General features: G+C 42.0%; 1 protein-coding gene across 50 annotated transcripts in view; it reads right to left on the bottom strand.

The window, feature by feature from the left end:
• ZBTB20 (zinc finger and BTB domain containing 20) overlaps positions 1 to 13850 on the bottom strand; it is a 1035663-nt gene that overhangs the window by 78773 nt on the left and 943040 nt on the right. For 3 of the 50 annotated variants that reach the window (XM_064284012.1, XM_064283774.1, XM_064283963.1), the window contains one exon: positions 8550 to 9121. The exons of the other annotated variants lie outside the window; for them this stretch is intronic. The gene's annotated coding sequence lies outside the window, so the exon portion shown is untranslated. The remainder of the gene's footprint in view (positions 1 to 8549; positions 9122 to 13850) is intronic. 50 annotated transcript variants of the gene reach the window in all.

Here is a 13850-nt window from a genome sequence, read left to right on the forward strand (position 1 = left end):
CATCCCTGATTCAATGTAAGGGGAGTTTCTCTAGGGTGTGGCCTGCACCACCTTTTATCTTACAAGAGATAAAAGGAGAGGGAAGCAAGCAGAGAGTGGGGGACCTCATACCACCAAGAAAGCAGCACCAGGAGCAGAGTGTGTCCTTTGGACCTGAGCTCCCTGTGCTGAGAAGCTCCTCAACCCAGGGGTAGATTGATGACAAGGACCTTCCTCCAGAGTGAACAGAGAAAGTCTTCCCCTGGAGGTGACACCCTGAATTTGGATTTGTAGCCTACTAGACTGTCTTAGTCATCTAGTGCTGCCATAACAGAGATACCACAAGTGGATGGCTTTCACAAAGAGAAATTCATTTTCTCACAGTCTAGTTTAGTAGGTTACAAGTCCAAATTCAGGGTGTTGGCTCCAGGGGAAGGCTTTCTCTCTCTGTTGGCTCTGGAAGAAGATCCTTGTCCTCAATCTTCCCATGGTCGAGGAGCTTCTCAGGCTCAGAGACTCTGTGTGAGTGGCTTTGAAAAACAGAAATCTATTTTCTCACAGGAGGCTACCAGTCCCAACCAGGGTCTCAGCCTTGTCAATTCCTTCTTTGTTAGTAGTACTGGATGTTCTTTGGCAATTCGCACATGGCATCTGTTTTCCCCTGTCTATGTGTATCTCTGTAGCTAATCTACCCTTTGTATTACTCAAAAGTTATTAGATTTAGAACCCACTCTACACGGGTACTCAACTTAGTGTTGCTATGAGTCAGAATCGACTCGACAGCACTGAGTTTGTTTTTTTGAGAGTTCTATGTGGGTATGATCTACTTAACAAAGAAAACCCCATTTCCAGACAGGGATACAGCCACAGGTGCAGGGGTTAGGATCCTGCCTTAGTCATTGTCATGGATTGAATTATGTCCCCCCAAAAATGTGTGTTATCAACTTGGTTAGGCCATGATTCCCGGTATTCTGTGGTTGCCCTCCATTTTGTGATTATAATTTTATGTTAAGAGGATTAGGGTGGGATTGTAACACCACCCTTACTCAGGTCACCTCCCTGATTCAAGGTAAAGGGAGTTTCCCTGGGGTGTAGCCTGCACCGTCTTTTATCTCTTAAGGGATAACAGGAAAGGGAAACTAGCAAAGAGTTGGGAACCTCACACCACCAAGAAAGCAGCACGAGAAGCAGAGCCACTCACTTCTGGTATTTCTGTTACAGTAGCACTAAGACACTAAGACAACTGGCTTTTGACTTGGCCAGCTTGTCAGGGCATCAGACACCAGAGAGAATTACAGGCATTTCTGGCATACAACACAAGGTGAAAAAAATGGTTTCTAGATCCCCCAGGGTTTTTTTTTTTTTTTTATTCCCCTCTTGGAAATTTAAAACGATCATGTCCCTGACATGAAAAGTTCCTATTTTTTTTTTTTTAACATTATTGTTATTTTTAACAATAATTATCTGGTAATAATTCAAATAACACTTTTCATTTGAGAAAGTCAATGAGCTTTACTAACCTTAATTGTCTAACAGTAATTCCCAGGTGTAGATAAAACTGTCTCAAAGATTACAGTACATTTAAATTGTTCTACTTCCCTCCTTTCTTCAGTCCAAATATAGTGGTGAGTTAGTAGTGAACGGTTTAGTAATTGACGTAGACCCACTAGCTCATCCTTTGAGGCACAGGAAAGCAAAGCAAGGGAAAAACAAAGAAATAACATAGAGGTGATTGTGGGGAATAGAATGTTAATGAGAAAAAACAGGACTCAGAACTAAAAAAAAAAGAAAAAGAAGAGTAAAAAAAGAGAAAGTGCAGTAATAGAACTAGCTGGATGACCTTGGATGAGTCATTTCACCTCTAGGTGGCTCAGCTTTTCCATCTGTAAGAAGAGAAGGTAGAGTCTGTGATTTTTAAGGTCCCTTAAAACTCTTAGTCCCTTGAGAACAAAGATATGAGAATTTACTTAAGTAGCTCATCAACCTGTTAAACTATTAAACCTGTTAAAGAAATTGATTTGACTTTTAACTTTTTACCTAATTACCTGAAACGAATTCCCAAGTCTATACCACTAATCCCACCTCTCTGGAAACAGGTGAGAAAGCCATCTGAAGAATAAGGCAGCAAAGGCACCATGGCCAGACAGCTACCCAGGAACCCCCTCTTCAGCTTTATGATGACATAAGAAATGTTTTACTTTTAAAATTTTTACCTCGTTAATTAACCAGTAGCTAATTTTTTAATACCCATTAATACCCATGTCCAAAAGAAACACCTCTGATGGTTTGACGACCCTTGGGATGGCCCTGCCAACGGAAGGTGGAATTGTAGCCCCACTGTTTGTCACATTAAATCTATGTTAATTTTCTCCATGGAGACCTTTCGATTCCTCTTTGACAATTCACAAACTCTGTTAATATGAGCTGCACATCCCAGGAGTCTTACTGTTGTCAGGTACAACTGAGTCTTGTTTTTCAAAATAAGAAACATTTGGCATAAGGTGATTTTATTATATATATATGTCACTGAAGACAATTAAAAAACAGTTGCAGCAGTACATCAACAGGGAACTGCCAGAAATTCAAAAAAGCCGGATTCAGAAGAGAATGTGGAACGAAGGGGACCATTGCAGATGGATCCTGGTTGAAAGCAGAGAATACCGGAAAGATGTTTACCTGTGTTTTATTGACTATGCAAAGGCATTCGACTGTGTTGATCATAACAAATTATGGATAACATTGTGAAGAATGGGAATTCCAGAACACTTAATTGTGCTTATGTGGAACCTGTACATAGACCAAGAGGTAGTCGTTCAAACAGAACAAGGGAATACTGTGTGGTTTAAAACCAAGAAAGGTGTGCATCAGGGTTGTATCCTTTCACCATACTTTTTCAATCTGTATGCTGAGCAAATAATTCAAGAAGCTGGACTGTATGAAGAATGGGGCATTAGGATTGGAGGAAGACTCATTAACAACCTGCGTTATGCAAATGATACAACCTTGTCTGCCGAAAGTGAAGAGGACTTGAACCACTTACTGATGAAGATCAAAGACAACAGCCTTCAGTATACACCTCAACATAAAGAAAAGAAAAATCCTCACAACTGGACCAATAAGCAATATCGTGATAAATGGAGAAAAGACTGAAGTTGTCAAAGATTTCATTTTACTTGGATCCACAGTCATCACCCATGGAAGCAGTAGTCATGAAATAACACATACTGCATTGGGCAAATCTGCTGCAAAAGACCTTGTTAAAGTGTTAAAAAGCAAAGATGTCACTTTGAGGACAAAGGTGCGCCTGACCAAGCCATGGTATTTTTAATCGCCTCATATGCATGCGAAAGCTGGACAATGGATAAGGAAGGCTGAAGAAGAATTGATGCTTTTGAGTTATGGTGTTGGCAAAGAATACTAAATATACCACGGACTGCCAGGAGAAGGAACGGACCTGCCTTGGAAGTATAGCCAGGATGCTCCTTAGAAGCAAGGATGGGGAGATTTCATCTCATGTACTTTGGACAAGTTGTCAGAAGGGACCAGTCCCTGGAGAAGGGCATCATCCTTGGTAAAGTACAGGGCCAGTGAAAAAGAAGAAGGCCCTCAATGAGATGGAGTGACACAGTGGCTGCAACAATGCGCTCAAACATAGCAAAGATTGTGAGGATGATGCAGGACCGGGCAGTGTTTTGTTTTGTCGTACATAGGGTCGTTTGCTATGAGTGGGAACTGACTCAACGGCACCTAACAACGACAACAGCCATGCTGCCATTTTAAACTCTGTAGTGAGGATCCAATAGGAACAAAATTTACGGTGCGGCATCTTATTTGCTGTCACATCAGTTATCCATACCGGTCCATTGCAATGAATACGTTTCTGGACTAGTTGTTACGGTTTTGTGACTAAATGGGGGGTGCGAGGGCAGGTGCTGAGAAACACCAAAATGGCATTACTCCAGTGACATATTCTTGTCACTCTCTCCAAAGTGAGCATCACTTCCCTTTTCCTGCTTTTGGCATCTCAATAATAATTATGTCTACTATTAATTAAATGCTTGCTGTGTGGCAGGCACTGTGCTTGGCATTTTCATTGTTTACCTTTATTTCTTACAATCACCCTTTGAAGGTGGGAATTATATTCCAATTTTATAGATGAGAAAACTGATGTGTAGGAACGGTAAAGTAATTTTCTGTGGGTCATGAAGCCATATGGTAAAGCAAATCAGGTCAAGGCCATGTTTTAACCACAATGCTACAGGACTTAACCTCCATCCAGCTCTCATTCTCTAAACCACCGATCTCCTTCCATCTTTTCATTCTTCTTCACTTGAGGTCCTCACCATAGGCTTACACTAGATTCTCCATCATGGTCTTCTAATGTCTGCTTGAACTGGTTTTTAACCGGTTGGACCCCTTGCTGAAAAACTGCATTTCCACTGCAGATATACTGAACCAAAATTCTCAGGTTATTCTGATGTATAATAAACTCCGAGAATCACTGCCTAGTAGAGCAGCGACATACTGAATCATACACAAGCATCCATCACCACTTCTTTTCAACAGTCTTCACTGCCACTCTTCTCCACGTGTATCTTAGTCCTCATTATCAGTACAAACTACCAGTAAGCCCTCACTTTTCACATTAAGAGTTCCAACCCCAGCTTCTGAATGCGCCTTTCTTCATGCCTGAGTAATCTATTCTTTTCACCTGGTCCATTAGTAGGCCACTGCTGGCTTCAGTGGATGTCTTTGTCCCGTCTGATCTCACCCCACGATCAACCATCTCAATGCTGTTCTCTGTATTTTTCCAGATCCCCTTGCTCCCCTGATCCTCTGTGTCCGGGGCCTCCTAGGACATTCTTCACCCATAAGTTTATATCATCACTCACATTCCCTCTCACTTCCACTGCAAAGCCCTATGTAGGCATGCCATCTGGATCCTTGCTCCTGCCTAGCGTTGTTTCCAAGTGGCAGCCTACGATGATTTTTCTTAATATGTGCTCCTTTTACAGAGTTCTATTCATTTTTTTCTAGTTGATGACCTTGTCTCCTACTTTAGTAAAAGGATCTAGGCCATCCAGTATGGTAAGCTCCTTGGTTCTCTTCTCCTTCTCAGGTACTCTGAATTTGCATCATTTTGTTTCCTCAAGATATTTCTAGACATTTCCCCACAATCCCTTCCTTTCTTGTTGGTAATTTTTTCTACTTCTGATCTTTATCCTTCCCTTTGACTCCATAATGATACCTTCATCTTATCTGTAGTCAATGGCATATCCATTTCTAATGTTACTAAATTAATCACCACAACATACTGTTTTGCCCTTCAACTACCACCCTTCAAAATCCTTCCGTGAGGCATATCACAAAGTGAGTCTTAGAGAACATTGGAATCACAAGATACAGCTCCAAAATAGTTCCTTGGTCAAGTAAATCTAGGAGGTCAAGTAAATCTAGGAAACACTACATACTATAAGCCCCTCTTGCAAAGACACAATGCATACAAGGATATCAAAGTTGCTGAGGACTCCAAAATTATCCTACCTTCTTGGGTTACAGAAACTCTCCCTCCTTATATGCAACGCTTACTATCCTCAGAATACACTTAGGGAAAAATGCTTTAATGGATTTCCCTTGTTCCAACACTCTTTAGCCGGGACATGTAGGTTCAGAGAATCTATAACAAACAAGCCCTCTCAGATGTCCTTTCTACCAAGAGCTCATTCGGCCTAAGCCAGTTTATTCATAGGGGATCCAAAAGACTAAGAAGACCAAGCACATTCATATCTTTGAGCTGCTTGGAACACCTTTATCCTTCTTTCTTATCTATGCCTTACTTCTCCTGTAAGGCTCAAATTAAGTCCTGTATCCCTTATGAAATTTTTCCTTGTGAAAACTTCCTGAGTTCACTGCTACTCATTTAGCATTCAGGTAAATGGTTATGGTGTGATACCTGTTTTCTATTTTCATGGTGAAGATGTAAATCCTCAAGCATGGACCTCATTTTATCCATTACAGAAACTCTAGCTCCCATTATAGCCCTTTGTGCATAGTGAGTGCTTATACCATGTTGTTACCATAGGCAGAAATAGATGATGTTGAGGCACGGTAGATTGAAACTTGATTTCTATAGCTATGGGGACAGTTTAGTATGCCACAGGCCCAGGTGGAATGTACAACCACCTTACTGGGAAGAAAAGCCATCTGTCCCCACTAAGGATACCATGCACATCTAGAAGAGCAAAGACAGCACCGTTCTTAGGTGAAAGTAAGAATTTGTATCCACTGATGAAGGAGAGGATGCAGCTTCTATTTTTCTAGCACCAAAATGGGGAGAACCCAAAACCAAACCAAATCCATTGCTGTCAAGTCAATTTCGACTCACAGTGACCCTACAGGACAGGTTAGAACTGCCCCATAGTGTTTCTAAGACCGTAAATCTCTACGGAAGCGGACTGCCACATCTTTCTCCTGTGAGTGGCTTATGGATTCTAACCACCAACCTTTGGGTTAGCAATCGAGCACTTTAACCACTGTACTCCCAGGGCTCAAAATGGGGAGAAGGGTAAAATAATTCAGGAACGTCAGAGGACCTATGAAAGGAACCACTGGAATAAATGCCTCTGTATTGATGATGAAATTACCATTGGTGATCATTAAATGACTGTAACATGACGAAATAGAAGAGCCTATTTTCCCACAAAAGGAAGTCAATGGCAGTGTTGTATGAGGGTCTGTTGCCTATCCCACTCTGTATACAGAGCACAATAATGATTGTTTGTGGAATGTCAAGGGATTAAGTGTGGTCATATTCTGTGATGGTTAATATTTTTGCTCTTCTAGAACAACCAGGGAAACCCGGGTGGCGTAGTGGTTAAGTACTACGGCTGCTAACCAAGAGGTCGGCAGTTCAAATCCACCAGGTGCTCGTTGGAAACTCTATGGGGCAGTTCTACTCTGTCCTATAGGGTCACTATGAGTGGGAATCGACTCGACAGCAGTGGGTTTGGTTTGGTTTTGGTTAGAGCAACCAGACTAAGACATATTCCAACTTCTGTCTGTTTGGGTCTGGAGACACATTATATTTGGGAAGTTAAGGCAGCTTGGCAGCCACTGGCACGATATGTAATCCCAATAATAAACTCCACGCCATCTATAAAGTTCTCTTATCATATCAAAGAGAAGGTTGGAATCTCAGGCTATCGTGTATTAACTAGATTTTTAGGAGGTTTTGAGTTTTTCAGATTAGATGCTATCTGAAGATGAGAGTTAATAGGTTCCCTAATAATGAGTTTGTAGTGAGGCTAGGATTAGACATTGGGTCTCCTGATGCCCAGTCAAGGGAGTTTTATTCGTGAGAAAAAATACCATCACTTTTTTCCTTAAAACGACAGCAACAAATGACTCACGTTTAGAAGAGAAAATGCATTTCATTAAAGCACAGTCTGCAAAGTACTTTGTAGCCTACTGGAGTCCTGATGGCGTAGTGGTTAAGAGCTACAGCTGCTAACCAAAAGGTCAGCAGTTCGAATCCACCTGCCACTCTTTGGAAATCCTGTGGGGCAGCTCTACTCTGCCCTAAAGGATCACTATGAGTCAGAATTGACTTGATGGCAATGGGTTTGGTTGGTTTTAGATAAAATGTAGTACACAAAAGATACACTTAAAAACTATTTCATCAATAAGAATCTTCTGTTTACTTTAAAACAGGTGTAGATTGTATTATTTAATGTATGGAAACAGCAGGATAACGGTAGTTTTTATAAATAGACAATTCTGTTAGTCCTTTAGTCAAAACTCATAAAACTGTATTAGAGCGTTGATTATTGTTAGTAATCAATAACATGTTTTTTTTTTTTTTAAGCTGGAATTTTTATTGCAGGAGATTATTAGGTGGGTGAAGATAAATGGTTTAGAAAGTCTTTCGTCATACCCCTAGTTATTAGCATTGATTTTCTGGACGATTTACACATTTGAGAGTGAGGTCTGCCCATTAGGTGTCTAACAGTCCACTGGTGCAAGGATGCTACTTTTGAAACCAGGGGTAGTTTCTGCAATACAGTATCTTGGTTTCTTCTATGTGTAGTAAAAAGAGTCACTTTTATATCCTAGGTGAAGTCTGAGATACCCGCGTCTGTTTCCTGGACGTCAGAGAAATACTATTTGCAATGCTTTACACTGATTTACACACATTAAAGGTTGTTGGGTACTTTCATGGACATTTTCTAAAAATGAGTTCTTCCCATCACGAGTTACAATGGAGAGAAGGCCGAGGCTCAGGGCGGTTAAGCTACCCAGCTAAGAAGCAGTAAAACTAAGATTTTTCGGTGGAAAAATCCATTTTTCCCCATAAATGCCATGGCTGCCAACAAGCTTTGTAGCAAATCTAAGAAGCAGGGTGCTAGATGGCAAAGCAGGGGCTCTGCCCTGGCTTCCTGGATCCAGTAAGAACAAGCTGTGTGACCACGGCCAAGTCACTTAACTTTTCTGAGACTTACTTTTCTCACTTATAAAATCACGGGTAGGGATCGATGAATGATACAATACTCTCCAAGTGTAAAATTTCTTACCTGCAAAATGGTAGGCAATGTACCACCAAAATGGTAGAATGTACCACTACCGACTGAGAAGAAAAGCCATCCATCCCTAGCTGATGAAGTTGTGAAGATAAAAGAAGCTGGGCCCCGTGGAAGTGCTTTGCATACTGTGAAGTCCTGAATCAGTGCAGTCTCAAAGATGGACTGCTGGAGGAATTAGAAAGGGTCCAGTGTGCATGCATCTTTGGAGGGGGGACTGAAAGCCAGTCCAGTTTCATCCAGGCTTTGGGAGAGGCTGTAATGAAGCGTGGACACCAGCTCGGATCCCACCCCTCTCCTCCTCTTCCGCATGCCCCACTGCAGAGCATCACTTGAGGGAAGTGACTTGAGTGGGTGAGCTGAACACTCAAGCTCCAACCTTTCTGAGCAGAAGCCAGAGGGAATGCGGTGACAATGCTGGCGACAGCCACTGTTCCTCCAGGTGTGTCCAAAGCACTGCGGAGAGGCTGGGGAGAGGCGTGCATGGAGCTGGGGTGGGAGGTCAGACGTCACTGCTCCCAAGGCCCAGTTTTCTCTTCTACAGGCTCCAGCCCACATGACCTCACCTGGCAGCCCCAGGAAACAGAAGGATCCAGAATTAGCAAGAGCCTCCTCTCCTGATAACCTAAGTGCTCTGATTGAAAGGCAGAGGGTATTAGGAGAATGGCTGTACCCAGTCGGCATTGATTTCTCCAGCCTTTGTCTGTGTCTGGTTTCTGTCTCGTTTGGAGGTGGTTACTGTTACTACAAGCAGCATGAATCATGTCTCTGTTAAAAAACAGAGCTTCAATTGTCTTACATAACCCCTGGTAACTGAACGTCTAATAATAGCAAGCCATTTCCAGGTACGGAATCTGTCTACCTCCCAGACATACATACGCGTGTGCACGCACGTGCGCGCACACACATACACACACTCAGTCTACTCCCAAAGCCTCATAGTAGAGTCAGACAGATGGGGGGAGGCAGAGAGAGAAAAGGACAGTGCAATTGAGTTTGTTTGTATTTTAAAATATACTGAATAATCGTGTATCACAGGCCTGATGACCAACATGTTTAACACAACTAGTTTAATACAAGGTAGGAAACAAGCAATACATATATTTTTTAAATATTTGAAACAGTAAGGAACTCCAACACACCAGTCAGAAAGCTTCTTGAACACTCCACGACTGTATAAAAACCCCAAACTCCAAAGACGGAGTGTGTATTTCATTAGATTGGCTACTAGCTTGCACGGCACTAGTGCAGTTTTTTTTCTTTTTTAATAATTTACTTTTTTGTGTGCAGTTGTTGTTGAGAATATATACAGCAGAACACCCAGTGATTTATACATGTACTATTCAGTGACATTGATGACATTCCTCAAGTTGTGCAACATCTCACCCTCCTTTTGCAAATTGTTCTTCCTCTGTTAACGTAAACTCGCTGCCCCCTAAGGTTTCCATCTAGTCTTTCGAGTTGCTCTTGTCAATTCAATTCCATACAGCTAGTTCTTAAAAGAGCACAATGCTCAAGGCAGACATTCTTCACTAAAAAAAAAAGCTAGTTAAGCTAAACTATTGTTTTTTTTCCCCCAAATTTTACTTTTTTGTTGTTGTTGAGAACATATCCAGCAAAATACACATCCATTCAACAGTTTCTCCGTGTACAATTTAGTGACATGTGTGGTTTAATTTTAAAAGGACTTTTTCTCCTCTCCTTTTTGCTTGATCAAAGATTGATATTCCAAAGGTTCTTGCTTACAGCCATTGCATAACATTTCAGAGGGTGAAAAGCAAGTGAAAACACTGCTGTAATGTCCCACGATGAAGGACACGTGGTGTCAGGCACTGTTATCTGCGCCACTTTCTTTGGGGGGAACCTGCCTCTCTGGGCTTGTATTTTTCCCATGAGCATATTCTCTGGCTTCTAATACATGATGGGGTCTTTCATACATGACCCCACTCATCCACCCATTAAGGTGATTACCCAAGAGACAAAATAATACCCCAGCTTGATACAAATGATTTTTAAAAACGCACATAGGTAAGTTTTCCCTTAAAATATTCCTTTGGGTGAGAAAAAAAAAAATCGGGTCTGGATAGCAGCTGAAAAGCTTATGAGGAAATAATACTGCGAATTCATAACATAAATGTCTTCATTTCCTCATTGACTCATCTTGTCCTGGAGGAACAGTGGCTGTCATCAGCACTGTGGCTCAGCATTCTCTCTGCCTTCTGCTCAGAAAGGTTGGAACTTCAGTGTTTAGCCATATTTTCTGAGTGCGTATTTCCAGGAGCCAAGCAGTTTTAAAGCCACTGCCATCAAGTCGATTCCAACTCATAGTGACCCTGTAAAGACAGAGTAGAACTGCCCCATAGGGTTTCCAAGGCTGTAAGTTCTCACAAAGCAGACTACCACATCTTCTGCCCGTGGAGCGGCTGGTGGGTTTGAACTATCGACCTTTCGGTTACCGGGCGAGTGCTTTACTCACAGTGCCTCCAGGGCTCACTCAAGTAGCTCTAGGTATCATATATGTTGAACTGGGGGAGGACTTTAAGGAAAATTACAGACTGTGGCTACATGCTGCCACTGAAATGGCCTAGGACTACAGAAGGAAAGCTTTCTTTTCTGCTTTGACTGTTCAATAATGTATGAAACAGTAGACTGCTTCCAAGAATGTCCTAGGACATATCCCCATTGAGGACCAGCACCTGGGCTATATCAGATGGCTCTCAGTTGTTTTGTTGTTGTTTTCGCTAGTTGCCATCGAGTTGATTCCGGCTCATGGAGACCCCATGTGTGCAGAGTAGAACTGCTTCTGTTTCACAGTGTTTTCAAGGCTGTGATCTTTTGGAAACAGACCCCCAGGCCTATCTTCCGAGGTGCCTCTGGGTGAGCTTGAACTGCCAACCTTTCAGCTAGTAGTCGAGTGCTTATCAGTTGTTTAGGGGGTATAAGAAGGCATACGGAGATAGGTATATGTCAGAATGATTGAAAGTTCCCTCAAAATAGGATTGACCCTGCCTATTTCCTTTTAGGATAGTCTCAAAATCCATCAGCTGAAGAGTTTTGAATAGAAGAAATAAAGAAGAAGAAAAAGAATAAAAAAGGGAGACAAGAGGGAGAAAGAAGCAGCAGAAACACTAATGGCCCCCTCTCCCTACCTGCAAACCTGCCTGAAGGCGGTGCCCTACTACTGTTCTCCGCTGGTCATTGAAACCTGTTAAAAACCTGTTAAAAGAATGTGGCTTCTGGAGGTTTTTCTCACCAACGTCCAAATGCAGAACAGTAGGGATCCTGACCACTGAATCACCCCACATAACAACAGAGCTCCAGTAGTAGAATGCGACTATTGGGCTGGACTCTTCCTGAAAGCTCATTTCATGTGCTTTGTGAATTAAATTCTTCTCAGAGTTGGCACTTTGGTGGGTTAAACATTTGATGAAAACAGCCTTGGGACACCACAGTTTAGCTCACAAAGGGCTCCTCCCTCTGACTGCTGTGAGTACACTGCAGAATGGTTTCTGCTTCTGGAAGGGCAGAGGTTTGCCTCTTCCCCTTCTCTCGGCCTTGAGAACTAGGCTTATTTCGTGCGTCTGTGGGGCGATGATGCTTACCTGAAATTTCAGCGTACTGTGTCAGCTAGCTCTTGCACAGTGGTGCGCTTGGCACCTGAGCAAGGACTTGGTGGGCCAGACACATTTAAAATGTAAAAATGGATTATTATCTTATTTTGCCTTGCAACCATAAAAGTATTTCTGGATTATTGCTGACAAGTTGATCTTAATAACCATATGCGGTGCAACAAACCACATGATATAGTATCAGAAGCTTGGAGTGGATACTTTCAAATGACTCCAGAGATTTTTTTTTTTTGAAAAAGATAAACGTGGATGCTTTTTTTTTTCACCCTTTCAATAAGCATTTATTGAATGCCTATTGTCAGTGATGGACTCTTTATTCATAGAAGGGAGCTGGGCTATGCCAGACTCTCGCGGTGTTTTTTCTCCTCTACCACAGAACAAAACATCAGGGAAACACCAAGTACAGCTTTGTTTGGGCCCGAAAGGCAATCAGTACGTACTAACTGGCCATGCTGATGATCGTGGTAACCGGTGATGCTGGTGGTAGTGGGGATGACTTCCTTACAAAGGCACAGATGTCCTTGAGAACATCTCTAGGACAACTTCCTACCAAACCCACTGCTGTTGAGTTGATTTTGACTCCTAGTGACCCTACAGGACAAAGCAGAACTGCCCCTTAGGGTTTCCAGGCTGTAATCTTTATGGAAGCAGACTGCCACATCTTTCTCCTGTGAAATGGCTGGTGGTTCCAACCACCGACCTTTAGATGAGCAGCCAAGCGCTTAAGCACTGCACCACCAGGGCTCCTTCCGGGACAATTTGGGGGGTTGGGGTAAATGAGCAGGCCTAGCCTGACAATACATTCCAACAAATGTCTGGGGCTCTAGAAACCTTGGGAAATATAATAATATGATTAGTCCTTTCTTATAGGTATCAGAGTAATCATATACAAAGGAGGTCTCCATGTTGATCTAATGAGCTTCTCTGTGTTTGAGATACTCAGACTACTCTGAGAACCCATCTTAATTTTCAGACTCTGACAATTAATTCTCAAGAAATAAACTTTACTCCAAAGCAACTAATTGTAACAGTAAGCAAAATGAGTTGACAATCAAGAGACACAAAGCAATGTTGGTAGGAAAAGGCCAAGTTAGAGTTGTTCTCTAAAATGACTACCAAAAAAAAAAAAAAAAAGATGGAGTGGCACGTCTGAAAAGGCATCTGACCATGAGTCAGAATATCTGGGCACATCTGTAAATTATCGTCGGGCCTCAAGCAAGTCATCCAATCTCGTTCTGGGTCTCACTCTTCTCAGATATATAATGGGAGTATTAGATGAGACAGTCTTCAAGTTTTTTTTTTTTTTTTTTTTTCAGTTCGAATTTGTGATGACTGTAAATGAAGAAGAGATGAGAGAGTAATTCTCCTTCCTCTTGTTTTGAGAAACATTTTGCTTTCTCTTGCTCTGTCTTTGGTTTTTAGGTTCTGGGTTCTGCGAGTCGCCTAGTAAGTAATCAAGTCTCTTTTTCTTGCATACATGGGAAATAACAGAGGATAATTCAAGGTCTTGTCTCATGCCACACTTAACCTAAGATAAAGACATGATTTTTCTCTGGCACTGACGCAGGTTCCTCCTTATCCTCCCACAGATACAGTCATCCATACCCACGCAAGCTTATCTGCCTGGGTTATTCTATATTTATGTCCTGGTTATCTTTTTATTTTT

Source organism: Loxodonta africana, chromosome 1 (genome assembly GCF_030014295.1).
Source record: "Loxodonta africana isolate mLoxAfr1 chromosome 1, mLoxAfr1.hap2, whole genome shotgun sequence".
NCBI classification, from domain to species: Eukaryota; Metazoa; Chordata; class Mammalia; order Proboscidea; family Elephantidae; genus Loxodonta; species Loxodonta africana.